Source organism: Coturnix japonica, chromosome 3 (assembly GCF_054131305.1).
Source record: "Coturnix japonica strain WE chromosome 3, WE-NBRP24, whole genome shotgun sequence".
Lineage (NCBI taxonomy): Eukaryota > Metazoa > Chordata > Aves > Galliformes > Phasianidae > Coturnix > Coturnix japonica.
The window spans coordinates 57,359,874-57,373,696 of record NC_140665.1 but is presented as its reverse complement, the minus strand read 5'-3'; positions in this window follow the sequence as shown (position 1 = coordinate 57,373,696).

Genomic DNA, 13,823 nt, shown 5'->3' with positions numbered 1-13,823 from the left:
AGCTTGCTTTTTGAGAGGGTTTACTTTGTACCTCCTTCTCTGAAAGTTATTACATCTGAATCTAGTTGTAAATTTTAAGTAAACAGTCCACTTCCCCACCAACATAATACTCTGTTATCGTAAGATACTCACTCTGACTTCAAAGCCACAGTGGAAGAACTGATGAATTCTGTTTACTTGGAAACACATGTATCAGCTTACCATAGTTGGCTAGTATGTGGCTTTTCAGTCAGCTTCTAGTTTTATTTCCTTGTTCATTTTTTTTCCCCTTGTTGAAACTGAGCACATGAGCATAGCGTAACAGTCAACAGTACTTAATTTTTCTATTTGAATTTAAAGGCATGTTGACCTTGTTGTCCTGTCAGTTGAAACAGTACCTTTGTAAGATGTGTTAATTAAGCTGGGAAGCAATGACATTTAGAAGTAAAGTTCAAATACTATTCTCAATGCAAATACACCTGCTAATTAGATTTCTTCTTATGTAACACACCACTTTCCTAGTTCTGTTTTATCTGTAGGATGGAAGCTGCCTTAAAATCAAGTTTTGGTTTTGAGTGTTTTCTGAGGCCATACATATCAGTTGTCTTTGGCTTACTCAGGGATTCTTATTCCTTCGTTTAAATGTCAGATAATGAAAATATTTTTGTATTATTTAGAAAATTTCAGACCTCAGAGAAAGAGATGCATTTATATATATATAAATAGATTTCATTTTGCAATACAGTCTGTAATATCATGTCAAACTATTCCACTTGAGAATGTTTTAGTACTTGAGGTTATCTGTAACTATACAGTGCATTAATTTCCTTTCTTTTCCTGATTCCTTATAAACTATGTGAGATACTCTTGCAGTTGTCTTAGCTGTCTTCTCTCTGCTGTTCACTATTTTCTGAGTTCAGTAAGATCTGAAATTAAAATGCTAGAATAAGGAGCATAAAGGGAAGAAATAGATCTACATTTATTTTATTTTCAAAAATAATGTTATTAGTGGAGGGAAAAGCATACATCTCCACTCCTACATTATAATTTCATTTACATTTGGATTTTATCAGAACAGATTAAATCAAAGTGGTTCTTCATTTTTTTTACGTACAGCAAAGCTAGGCATATTTGACCATTTTAAGGTGGGAGAGTCCGATCTCCATTTGTATGTAGAGGGAAAAATAGGAATAACAATATTTGCTTTTCTCTGTAGATAAGGAAAAAAATGCAGGAGCTAGACAGAGTAAGGATACCAAAGTCTTTCTATCCATATATAAATGTGGCCACTTGAATAACATGTAACAAACAATTTTTCGTTAATATTATGTAGCACAGCCAGTTGAAATCTAAAATCTAATCCAGTAGTTTCATCCAATGAAATCTAAATTTTAAATAACTATTCTCATTATAGGAAATCTTATGTTACATCAAAGCCATGCCATTTATTTTACAGTTGGTTTTTTTTGTTTGTTTGTTTTTTAAGGAAATGGGGTGAAGTTTAAGAAGTGTAAAAGCTGTTTTTCTTTCAGGATATAAAGATATTTTGGCTTTATTAACTGTACTGTTAAGAAACCATCAGGCTCTTCTATTATATCTTCATTAGTAGGAAATATCATCAGGCAGTCTGACTAACCTGCTAAGGTAGATGTTACAGTATGCTGAGTATCCAGATTGCTTTCACCATATTCATGATTATTTATTCATCTAAGAAGTGCTTGCTCACCAATATCTGCATTCAGGTTAAGTGCTTAGATCTGTTTTAAGTGAGCTGTATTTCTAAGCTGTCTGGAAATTGTTACATTAATGTACTGAGGCTCCTTTGCACTGGGCCAGAGCTGGGTGTCCTGAAAAGGCTCAGGGCTGAGCAGAGCTCTGCTGGCTTCTGCTATGGCAGGCCTCTGGGTTGTGCCAGTTGCAAGGGACTGCTTGCAGTTCAGGATGAAGCTGCTTTTTCACTTTGGCCTGTCATCTTTCCCTGCATTTGGATAACCTGGATGGAGATGCAGAGCTTCAACAATGCTGGCCTTTCCTCCTGCAGTGTGGGGCCTTTATGGACATCTTTCTCTGCTATCTTTGTAGTACCTGTCGGTACTTACACCCACTGCAGCTGAAATGTCTCTTGGTCTTCAGATGAGACTGAAATAACATGAGTTGTTTTAGCTGTGTGTCACTTTACACTTTCATGTATTTCTTGTCTTCAAGTTAGCTCCTGGTTCCAGAACAGTTATTTTCAGGTTAGTATGGCATCCTCTGAGCTGCTAGAACCCTTCACATTTTCCAGTTATGCATTCAAAGCCACCACTCCAAGTATGTGCTCTACGTGCTGAGTACATCTGTATGACCAAGTAAATGTTTGGGGTTTTTTTTGTGCAGACCTATTGAGTTCTGGTTTTTTGTTTGTTTGTTTTTATCCTGTCTTTTTTCCTTTTGCTCCATGCTGCTCTTCCACTCTTGAGATTTAATTAACTGGGTCAAATTTCAGGGCTCTTCACCATATCTGTATCAGGGTCTTTTTTGCCCACTGTGGACTTTGAGTGTAGTTGTGTATTGAAAGAGCTCACACAGGATATGTAACTGGAAAATAACTGTATGATTCTTTTTTATAAATATATTTGCCATTGAGAGTAGGAAACTGGGTTGGATACAAGTTAGAGGCGAAAGTACAGTTTGGAGTAGCCCTGTGCTCTGGAAGACCCATCAATTTTAGTTCTGCACAAAAAAAAGAAAACCGTTTTCAATTCTCATCACCTTTATAAGCAGAAAAGAAAACCATTTTCAATTCTCATCACCTTTATAAGCAGTCTACTCATAATCTTTCAAATGTCAGAAAATACAGTGCACTTTGATCTTTGCTCTTTCTCTGGGGCAGTGCAAATTTGTGTGGAAGGGAGGATTTTTATTGTTGTTACTACTGCATACTTCATAACTCTTCCCGGTATTATAACTTTTTTTTATATTTACATATATTTATTGGTTTTTGACCAATGTGAAGTTGTACTTATTAAAAATATTAATTAGCCTGTGTGACATTCAGTGGTATATAGAAAGAACAATAATTATGTCAGGGGGTACAAATTCCCCAGTGATAGAATGGTTTCTCTTGCCTCTTAGATCTGAGGAAACCTTTTCATGTTCAGCAGCCAAACAATTTGCCATGCAGACAATTTGAGTTTTGTTTTCTTAAATTAGTTATGGTAGTTTTGTTCCTGAGCAGACGCTGCATCACTCATAAGTCTTGGTATGGTAATTACGACATGGTGCCAAAGCTGTGCAGGAGATCTATGGATTACTGTAATTATATAATCTATATTCACCTCTGTTCATTTTTCTGGTGGAAAGGAACATACACAAGTGAACCAGAGAGAGCATTTCTTTTTATGTTCTAATTTTGTAGTAAGTCTGCCCCGATATTGGCCTTAGCCCTATTAAATCAGGAAATTTATACACATTTTATGCCTGCGCAGGATTGGGCCAAAATGCTTTGGTGTATTCCAAAATACTGAGTAGTATGTTAACAGCCATAATTGACAACCATTATGCGGCTTCTTGAAAATCTGGTTTATTTCTCAAATGCGAACTATCGTAAAGCGTGTCCTCTCCCTCACAAAACAATGCTACTAGTCAACTATAAGGAAGGCTGTCCAAACAACATTCTTACTGGAGCAAATAGTTAGGGGAATGAACATAAGCTTTTAATTTGAGACGGATCTTCATGGTTTGAGTTACCAGTAACGTTAAAAACATCTTCCACAGAAAGGGTTAAATAATGTATTTTAAAATTCTGCTGTAACAAATGTAAGCATGGTGTAAGAGCTGGAGTTAAAGCTGTTTAATATTTTTCAGGGTTAATGTGTGAAAAGAAGGCGCATGTATTTAGAAAGTAACATTGCTGGTATATTTGCTGGCTTTTCATACTACCGTTACATAAAAGAAACAGCTGAGCCTTGATTCAGCTGCAAGACTAGCAGTGTCGTCACTGCTGAAGCTGGCACATTGCTACAAATTTGTTTTAAATTAGAAAAAGTGAGCTACCTAATATGGATTGTTGCAGCTACATAAGAGTATAATGTCCTTGCTGTTTCTTCCATAATCTGCATGTGGGCTCAGGAGCTGCACACTTGCTCTCCAATGAGGAACAGAGTGATCATTCTTTTACTGCAACTAATCACTGGTGCTCTTAGCCCGACGTTAAAATTGCCATAAGGTAGATAAATGAAAGCAGTGCATGCTTGATTTCAGTGGTGATGATTTGTTGTAGGCTTTAATTAGTTATTCCCTAGTTCAAAAAACAAACAAACAAAAAAAACAACGCAGCATATATATTTCTAAGAGTAATTCAAATTGTTCACTTCTCAATAACTATTTTTTAATTTTAAAACAGGTGTTATAGTAATTAACGTATTAAGAATGCATATTTGTGTGGAAGAGGTCTTTTTTGGAGCTTAGTTAGCCTACCGAAGCATGAAAAGTAGATCTGAACTGTACTGTATGGATTGAAGTTTAAAGAGGAGAATTTTATTATGTAAAAAATGCTTGGTTTTAGTATAAAATGGATTTTGCACATACTTGCTTGAACTCTGTTGCATGCTAGCCCCATTCAGTGTTTTATCTTGCTGAAAACTTGACAAACTTAAAACAGTATTGTTGCAATTTTATCCCTCTGTTACTGAGCATGATATTACTAATACAGTGCCACATTTACCTCATTTTTAGAATGAAAATCTACTCATAGAATCCAAATGAGCTTTTCACATATTTTACGTGTGTCTTGTAAAAAAACCTCTGAAGTCAAGAAGCATTTTTCTTTCATGTCTTAAGACGAGGTATTAGGAAACATTTCTTCAGCACGAAGGGTGGTCAGACCCTGGAACAGGCTTCTTTGAGAGGTGACTGATGTTCTATGCCTGTTCAAGTAGTGTTTGGACAATGGCCTCAACAACATGATGTACCTTTTGGTTAGCTCTGAAGCAATCAGGAACTGGGACTCTGTAGGTCCCTTCCAACTGAACTTCTCTGTTCTTATGCAAGTTGTGGAAAAGGAGATAAGTATTTACTCGTGAACTATTTTTTTTTGCATAAAAATGCACTATAAATACTTCTTTGGTATCAATCTACATTATGCTGCTTCGTGTCCAGAAATTACAAGAACAATTGTAAATTTTTCCTTATCACTGTTTAACAACCTCACAATAAAATGTTTACCATATTTCCATTAATTATACACTTGAGTTCTAACTCCTTTTCCTTCCAAATTTCATAATCTGAAACTGATTTCTGGAATTAGTTGAAGACAAAATTGGATCTTAGGAAAGGATTACAAGGTCTTGCTGAGCTATACTATTAAAAGATTATTTCTGTTGTATTTATTTAAATGCAAACTACTGAAATCTCTTCTTTACAGCTTTAATTTTCGATTTTTTTTTCAATTTGGCATTTTTAAATTTTTTTTTGGCATCTGAGACCAAGTAACTCTTTAAGATATATGTTGAAAATTATCTTGCCTTTGGTAGAGGTGAGAATTAGTAGTTGCTGAGAAAAAGGAAGTATCTTCTGTGTTTCTGAGAAAGGCTGTCAAAGCTGAGCTTCATCTTAATTTCTCAACGAGTTGAGGAGAAATTTTCTCCTTTTCCCATTTCTTTCTCTATTTTAATGTCAAGAATTCCCTTTAAGTTTAATCTGAGTGCTGGGATGTAAGGTTAGCAAAACGATAGGTCATCCTTCTTAACCTAGCTGTTTCTGGCACATGTAGAATGCTGGACAAAATTCAGTTTCATTAGTAAAGAAAACTCTGCTTCCACATTTGAGCTGCATAAAATCTGTGTGCATTAGAGGTTAGAACTTTCTGCATGATTACGAGTAAGGCTATAAAAACTGGAGGCAGGCAATATCCATGTAATCAACACTTGAATTCCAGTATTGTGTGTTTTATATAATGAGAAAAATTTTAAATGTGTAAGTGCCTTATTGCTTGGAATGAATGAAAAGTGTTTTCCACCCTCCCCCTAATAGAGCAATATGGAATTGCTGTTACGTAGTCAGTCCTACACACAGATGTGTTAAACCAGACTAAATATCGGCTTGCTCAGAAGATTGAAGAACACTGTCCAAGAATGATAATGTTAACTTGACATGCCTACTGTAATTCTACTGATCTTCATCTCATTTCAGCTTTGTCTAACTTCCTGTTCATCTTCAGACTTAGGCAGAAATGAATTTTATATGTGTTGTCAGAATGAGTTTGGTCTTCCAGCGTAATTGGCCAGGCATCTTCAACTACTAATAGAACATGTTTCTCTTCAGAGATGAGAATTCAACTGACTTTATGTCAGACCACAGTTGCAATGTGTACACCTTCAGTCTTCAAGGCTTGTGAAGATGGAAGTACTGAGGACCATGGGGTGTGGGAATGCTGCACTGTGGGTAGTTTGAGGTTCAGAGCAGTTTAACAGCATTTCAGTGGTATCCAATTTGAGCTAATGTATCCTGTTAGTACAAGCTGGTAATTCATCTGGAGTAGATACCTTACTGGTTTTGTCCATCAGAGTGGATAGTGATGCCTAGTGGAGCAACTCTGGGATCTCTGTTATGCCCTTCACTGCAAGGGGAGAGATATGATCTGCAAAAATACCATTCATTTCTTCGTCTTTAGAAACGTTTACAATGGATACTGTAGAGTTTTTCTGGGATTACAGTCCCAGGGAACAGGGGAATTTTACCTTTAATAAGTTAGATTTTTTTCTAATGGACTTTTCCTTACTAGCGTTACTCCCTCTTCTTTTGTCCATATATTTGAAGTGCCAGGAAAAGCTTTATTAAAAAAATTCAATTATATGAACTCTTAGGGGAAAAAAATGGAGCTACAAAATGGTAATTATCAGAAGGAAATTGAGAGCTGATGGTGGGTGTTAGATGAAAAATGTTTAGGAAGTCTGTTTATTGTAGATTCATAATAAAAACATTTTCACTGTGTTCAATTTCCTCTGCTAAGATTTTGTGAAGGAAAAGGGGGAAAAGATGAAGATGAGAAAATTATCTTCTTGGACCTTTTTGCTTGAAATTCATTAGTTTTTTTCTGAACTGCATAAGCGGCCTTTTCTCCTGCTGGAGTTCTTAATTAGTTATGTGGCTGTCACTTGGAGTATCTCTTCATAACGCATCACACGTGAGTGCTTAATCAGGACTCAGCTTTCAAATCTGCAGTTTTTGGTGGTAGGGAATTTGATACAGATAGATTCTATTTCAGTATTATTTCCAACTTCTAGTCATGAAATGTGTCATTCTGTAATCCACTGAATGAGGCACCACGTCAGAATACTTCATCACTTCCAAGAGTTGCTGTTTATTCAAGGTATTTTCAGGTATCATTCCGCTCTCTTAAAGCCAGCAGGCACACAACCAAAATGCTGTTAAGTTCTTCTGGTACATGTCTTTTGCTTTTAGCTGATAAGTATGCTTGTTGCATAGAATAGCATCAATGGTCTTCATGATGTAACTTGACAGAGATGTTCGGTAGTCCTGGGCAATATTTTACAAATAATTCAAGGTGGCGTGTTAAATTTATACCGGTAATTCTTGTTGAATAATGTATTTTTGTGGCTGCTTCAGTTACTTTCAACGTGAGGATTATTTTTTGCTACCCTCTTCTGAGTGCCTTTTAGTTTAGGAGGTCTAGAAATGGCTCACTGAAATCCTCCATTGAATTTACCATAGTAATGTATGATTTTAAACCTGTCCTGATGAATGTATAACTAAAATCCTGTTCTTAAAAAAGCTATAGATGACACAGGCTGTATATGCACATGTACATGCATGGATACAAGGGAAGTTGTTCTGCCAATGTTTGTCCTGCTGGACAGGACCTTTTGAAAGTAAGTGAATTTTTTAACAGTTTGTTTTCAATATGTTACCTCACTAGTATTCAGTAGTGGGTATGTCTCTGTACTGCTTCACTTTGCTAAATACAATCACATTCGTGGTAGGCAGTTCAATTGAAAAGGCTATGTGACGATTCTGGTGTCTGTATTGAGAGTGAAGCTTGTAAGTCTAGACTTACGGTTCTTCATTTCCTTTCAAAGCATTCCCTTCACTTACACGGATATCCCAATCCCTTGTCATTAACAAACTGAAGAAGTGCTCCCTCATGACGAAACAGAAGAATGTAAAGTAGCGCTTGAATGCACTCCAACTTAAAACTAACATTTTGAAGCCGTGGGGGGGTTGTGCATCTAATGAATTGTGAGAAGATGTCGAGTTCATTCACTTGCACACAAGGGGTTTTACAATGTCATCTAGTAATGTCTACCTAATAAAGTTTTCAAAAAGAGAAAAGCTGTCTGTTTCACTTTCTTCAAACAGTTCTGTTTGTAAATATTAGTGAACCAGCTCCAAATAAATGCATAAACTTATGATTGTTAGGTAATAGCTTCTTAAAAATCACGTGGAATTACTAACTTCAGAATCTTTGTGTTTGGATCACAAAGATTAAAGTGATTGTGAGACAGTGTTTTAAAGTTAAATAATAGATAAGAATTATTTCTTGGATGTTTTGTTTTTGGGTTTTTTTTTGTTTTTAATACAAAATATGGCCAAATATGTGGTTTTTATCTCTGAGCTACCACTTTCATTTTTTTCTTTTTAAAGCATCTTAATATACAACACAATTTTACTTTATTAATAATTACATTAAAATGTTAGGGAAAAAAATACACTGTGATCCAATTATCCCATTCCCTTGTAGAACCACTTGCTAAAGCTCCAAATTCCAGTGAGGTATTTAGAGAAGTCAGTCTTTATTGTAGCTGGCTGTAAACTTGAAACTTGTGAGCTGTTAACTGAGTCAGGTGCCTGTGTCAGAAAAAGGAACTGATTTTAGTTTCCATGCCAATGAACTGACAATGTGGATGTGAAGTTTTGTCTGACTTACTGGAGAGTTTTTTTAATGTTGAGTTTAAAAATAGCCTAGGTGTGTTTATGTACAAGCAGCCAGAACAGCAGGCAAGGTAATGCATTCATCTACATTTCATTTCAGTAGAAAATAAAGCTGGAAAGAAAGTTCTCTGTCATAAAATGGACAGATGGAGATCCATGCTTGGTACCACTGGCCGATGATGAGTCTTTTTGTCTTCTCTGCACCCTACCACTCCCCTCCTCTGAAAAAGCCCATCATACCAAGGGTTCCTTATCTGTAGAAATTTTAGCTTGCAGTATACGGCAATTAAGGATGCTCAGGAGTCCGAAGAAATATACTTACAGCTGAAACCGCAGTTCAAGTCTAGTTTCTCCCTTGCAGACTCAATATGTTTGACAAGATAGAAGGCCATGATTTTTAGACATGTCTTTTTCAGTGGTTAGAATAGTACTTGAAATAGTGACTATAGGAAAGAGGTGTATTTTCCCTACATAATGGATAGATTTATGCCTACTTGCAAGAAAATGAAATTTAAATGTTAACTATTAAATTAACATTCCAAAAGCTTTGAATCAGTCTGTTTGAATTTGTTGTGTGTGCTTAGTAGCTTGGCACAGCCAAACACTGTTGTGGTGAAATGCAGGATGCATTAAGTACTGGCTAGTGAGAATGGAACTATAAACAAAAATTAGCAGCTCCATGGGTAATATTGTCATATGTTGGAAAAGCAAACACCCTCTCCAGCATACTAAGTTTATTTGTCAGGAACAGCAAGCATGTATTTAAATGATTTAAATGTATTTAAATTAGAACTATTTGTTGAAGTTCCTGAGGTGAAATGGAGTAGATGTAGGCGAAGGCTGGCATGATTGGTTTGGTTCTAACAGGTCGCTATTTAAGTGTGGCAAGAAAGGATAACGATGGAGTATTCCTTTATCAGATGAACTAGGGAGCATGAAATGAGGCTAGAAGGAGTTGTAACAAAGAAGAGGTGGTATGCAAACTGTAAAAGGTTGGTGAAATCTCCTGCCAGAGGATATTGTAGATGCTGATATGGCAAAGCAGAACAAATCACAAGAGAAATCTGTCACGGGCCACTAAAAGTGCAAATACCCGTTCTTGGGTCATAGACTTTTGGTTGCATTATCTCTTCCTTTCCCAGACATCTGGTTTTGCTTCCTGTCAGAGGTAGGATGTTTCATTCCTTAGAGCCTTGATCTGGCCTTTTATCATCTTTCTGTCATTGAAGGTCACGAGGCAGGGCAAATGGCAAAGTAGATTCCAGCACTGATCTGCTGGGGATGGCCTTCCCCATCCTTCTTCCTGTGGAAAATGCTGTCCTGCTTTTCAGGCAGAGATGCTTCTAGATAAAACACTGATTGGTGAAGTTCTGAAGTGGTGGAATCCTGTCTGCTTTATAGTGTGCTATTTTCTCACCATCACCTAGTTTTGTACCCTCATATAAGCAGAGTTCTTGCCTCAACCTAGTTTTATCGAACTTGCCCCCTTATCTTTTCTTTGAATCTACTCATAGTCACTTCAGCCTCTCCCCAGCTGTTCTTTCTTCTTCCTTAACAATTCACCTATTGTAATATTAAGTGATCTGAAGGTGAGCATTATTTCTTAATGCAGTAAGAGTGATGGACACATCCATCTCTGTGTTCTGTATTGGTCCAGGCTCCACCTCCTTCTCTCCAGAAGCCTATGTCTCTTAATGAGGCAGCTACAGTTTTAAGTGCCTACTGCCTATTTATGTCTGTCTTCTGTCTCTTCTGAGCTTGGCTCAGTGTATTTGGGCAAAGTGAACGCAGGATGATCCTGGCCCTGGGTTTTACCCAGGCCTGCAGCTGGCAGGGCAGCCATTGGCTGTCAACTGGTGTGCAGAGAAGCTGTCCTGAAGGTTCTTCTCCTGAGCTCCTGTATAACCAAGGGCATCTCCCAGTCCACCCTTTTCCTGCTACCCTTGGCTTGGAAGCCTGGGTACAGATTTTCTTTTTGCTTGTATCTTGTCAAACAGCAGTAACAGAAGCCTCAAGTATTCAGTGCATGGCACCAAATTAGCGTTACAGAGCAGAAAAGACTTTGGGCTGTGACCTGCAAGAAAACCAGTGCATGAACAGCAGCAGAATGCAGTGAGGGGCTGCCATGCCACAGTGAGAGGCTTCACTTCTCAGAGCTTCCCTCAAGGCTTGTGAGTTTTAGCATTTTTTTTATTATCAAACAACATATTCTATAATTTTCAGTTTTGCCATATGCTTATTATTTATTAAAATATATCTTAAATTCATGGTCTCATTGTAACTTCATATGGATTTTATGAGGTGATGGACAAGTCAAAGCCCGTAATAAACTGGCTATTGGCAAACTTCTGCCAAACCAAACATTAATTCGGTACAGCTTTCCAACAAAGCCTTCAGTGTTTTGGACCTTCAGTGAGTGTTGTTGCCTTTTTCTCAAGTTCCTTTACAGCAAGAGCTTTATGTCACCACTCCAATTACCATGCTATTTAAAACTAAAAAGAATTAAAAAAAACAGGTTACTTAGATGGTGGGCAGCGCATGGCCTCCATTTCACACTTATTTATTAAACTGTCCTTGTTCTGTGTTTTCTTTGTATTATCTTCCTTAGAGCAGTAAGAGGAGATGAAACGGAGAAGATTGGCTTTCCTCCACCTGTAAGTATTCAGGCATTAAGTGTGATAGTCATCATCATGATTCATAAACACTGATCCTCCACAGGGGCCCCTCATCAGCCCATGGCATGGCTCTGCATGGAGCAGGGGATGTGAGGAGCAGCTGCCTCTGCCAGATCTGTTAGTCCAGCTGACAGCCTGACAGATGAGGAGTGCCCCAAACAGGCAGCTTAAACGTGAGCTACAGGAACTGCTGTGGTGGTGGCTGCCTGTCCTTAGCTGCCACACTCCCTGTCAGCTTGAGGGGTAAGTCTGGCGTGTCCCATAGTATTGGGTCTCTGTGTGCCTGCATGGCCTGACTGCTACCCATTGCAGGTCTGGCCAGGTAACCAGGAACACCACACCTTCCTTCCCATTCATATTTCCTTAGCTAAAACACATGGATTTTTTAAGAATACACTTACACAGTTGATGGCTCATATGCATAATCAAGTTAGTAAAAAATTGTGAAATCTCTGTAGCAAATTGGAAGTTACTTTACAAACTTTAATCATCACTGTGCATACTATCAGAGCCACAGATCTTCACCCATGGATCATTTCTAAAATAGAATAAGTGATAAAAGACTGAAGACTCTGTCTGGGTTATATCTGTTGGCATAAACTTAAATGCTACAAGTAATGTTACCAATGTGTGTTTTTCAGCTTTCTTAAGCTCTACCATTGTAGCAGCTTCCTTTCTGAAATTTTCTGATGTGGGAAAAGAGACCTGAAGATGAATTGCTCTAATCAAGAGAACAAGCCATGGTGAATTGCTAGGGGTATAAAGAAACCGGGGGGCAAAGCAATCGACCAACATAGTTAATGCAAAGCAGTTATGCTGTGATATCTGTGCCAGTTAAATACTCCTCATGGGCATCTTTTTCTGGAGTAAAGTTACTTCATCTTGGGTAAATTTGCTGATTTCTGACTGCTGATACAGAATCAAATGCTCTCCCACATGTTCCATTCCAGCCTGGAGACAGTAAAACTATTGGGTGAAGGCAGTCTTGCCACTTGTTTCCCCCTAGCAGACAAATATCATCAAAATGTTGGTTCATCAGGAGCCGTGCAGGCCATCTAAGCCTGTCGCCTTACTTAAATAGGGGTAAGCATCAATAACAGATCACTTTCAAAAGGTCTAATGTAGTTAAATATAACTACATGTGGAAAAAGCTTTCTTAATCAGTTCGGTTATACTGGCAAAAATGCGAAGCCTTAGGAGATAAAGCACTTCATTTTGCTGAACCTGTCTTGTTCATGGCTGCTTATTCTATTGACAGCCCACCTTGCCAGAAAAGGGAAATGATCAAGTGGGTTAAGAGATGTGACATTAGATTTATTGTGTGTTACTGGTTTACATCATGTTTAAGTAATATGGTGTGACACGCTCTTCAGTTACCAGGCACTTAATGAATTTGTGCAGGAGTTAACGAAAGTTAAAAATGAACTAGTAGAAGAACAGCACATCAAACATGTTTGCTATTATAAATCAAATTAAGGAATTTTTATGAGACATTTTGCATGTAATAAAAAGAAAAAAATGCAGCCATTTCACTGAATAAGGATATTATACTTCTTGCCCAAGAGCAGAATGCTAAATTGAAGTAGACATAATCACTGGAGTATTGCTCATAAATGCATTGAAATTGGATGATGTCACTGTGTGACCTCGGTGGGTCTGATGGATGTGAGGTATCTTTGAAAAGATGCCACATACTTGGAAATACATTGTTTTGTCTTTTTCAAGAATGCAGCCCAGACTCATATTTTAAAGGGGCAGGAACTGTTTGAAAAGTGTTGTGTAAAAGCAGAGATCTTTACGAAGTTTAGCAGGGTAGGAGACTATAATTATGTTTTCAAAATAGATTTAAGCCAGACGCATACTCTGTGTTTTACTGTGCATGAGTTCAAAGGCATTTGAAGTTCTAATTATCTCCATTTTTTATGTGCAACTGAAGAGGAAAGATAGAGTCACCTACAGTTCTGTTGACCCTGCAGAGACTTCCACTGGGGGCAATATACCCCTGTCACTCAAGTTCCTTGGTATGTTGCTGCTTCAGTATATAAGCTCCAGTTCTCTGCAGATTTGACATAATCTATCAAACACAACGTTTTGTTGCTTTGTCTCTGGCCTCTGTACACGTTACTAAGCCAGAGAGACACAGCATGAATACTGCATCCTGAGAAATCTGTTTGATGCAGTGAGTAGCATTTTCCCTCAGAAGCTGCTGTATGTGCAGGTCATGATGAGCTGCAACTG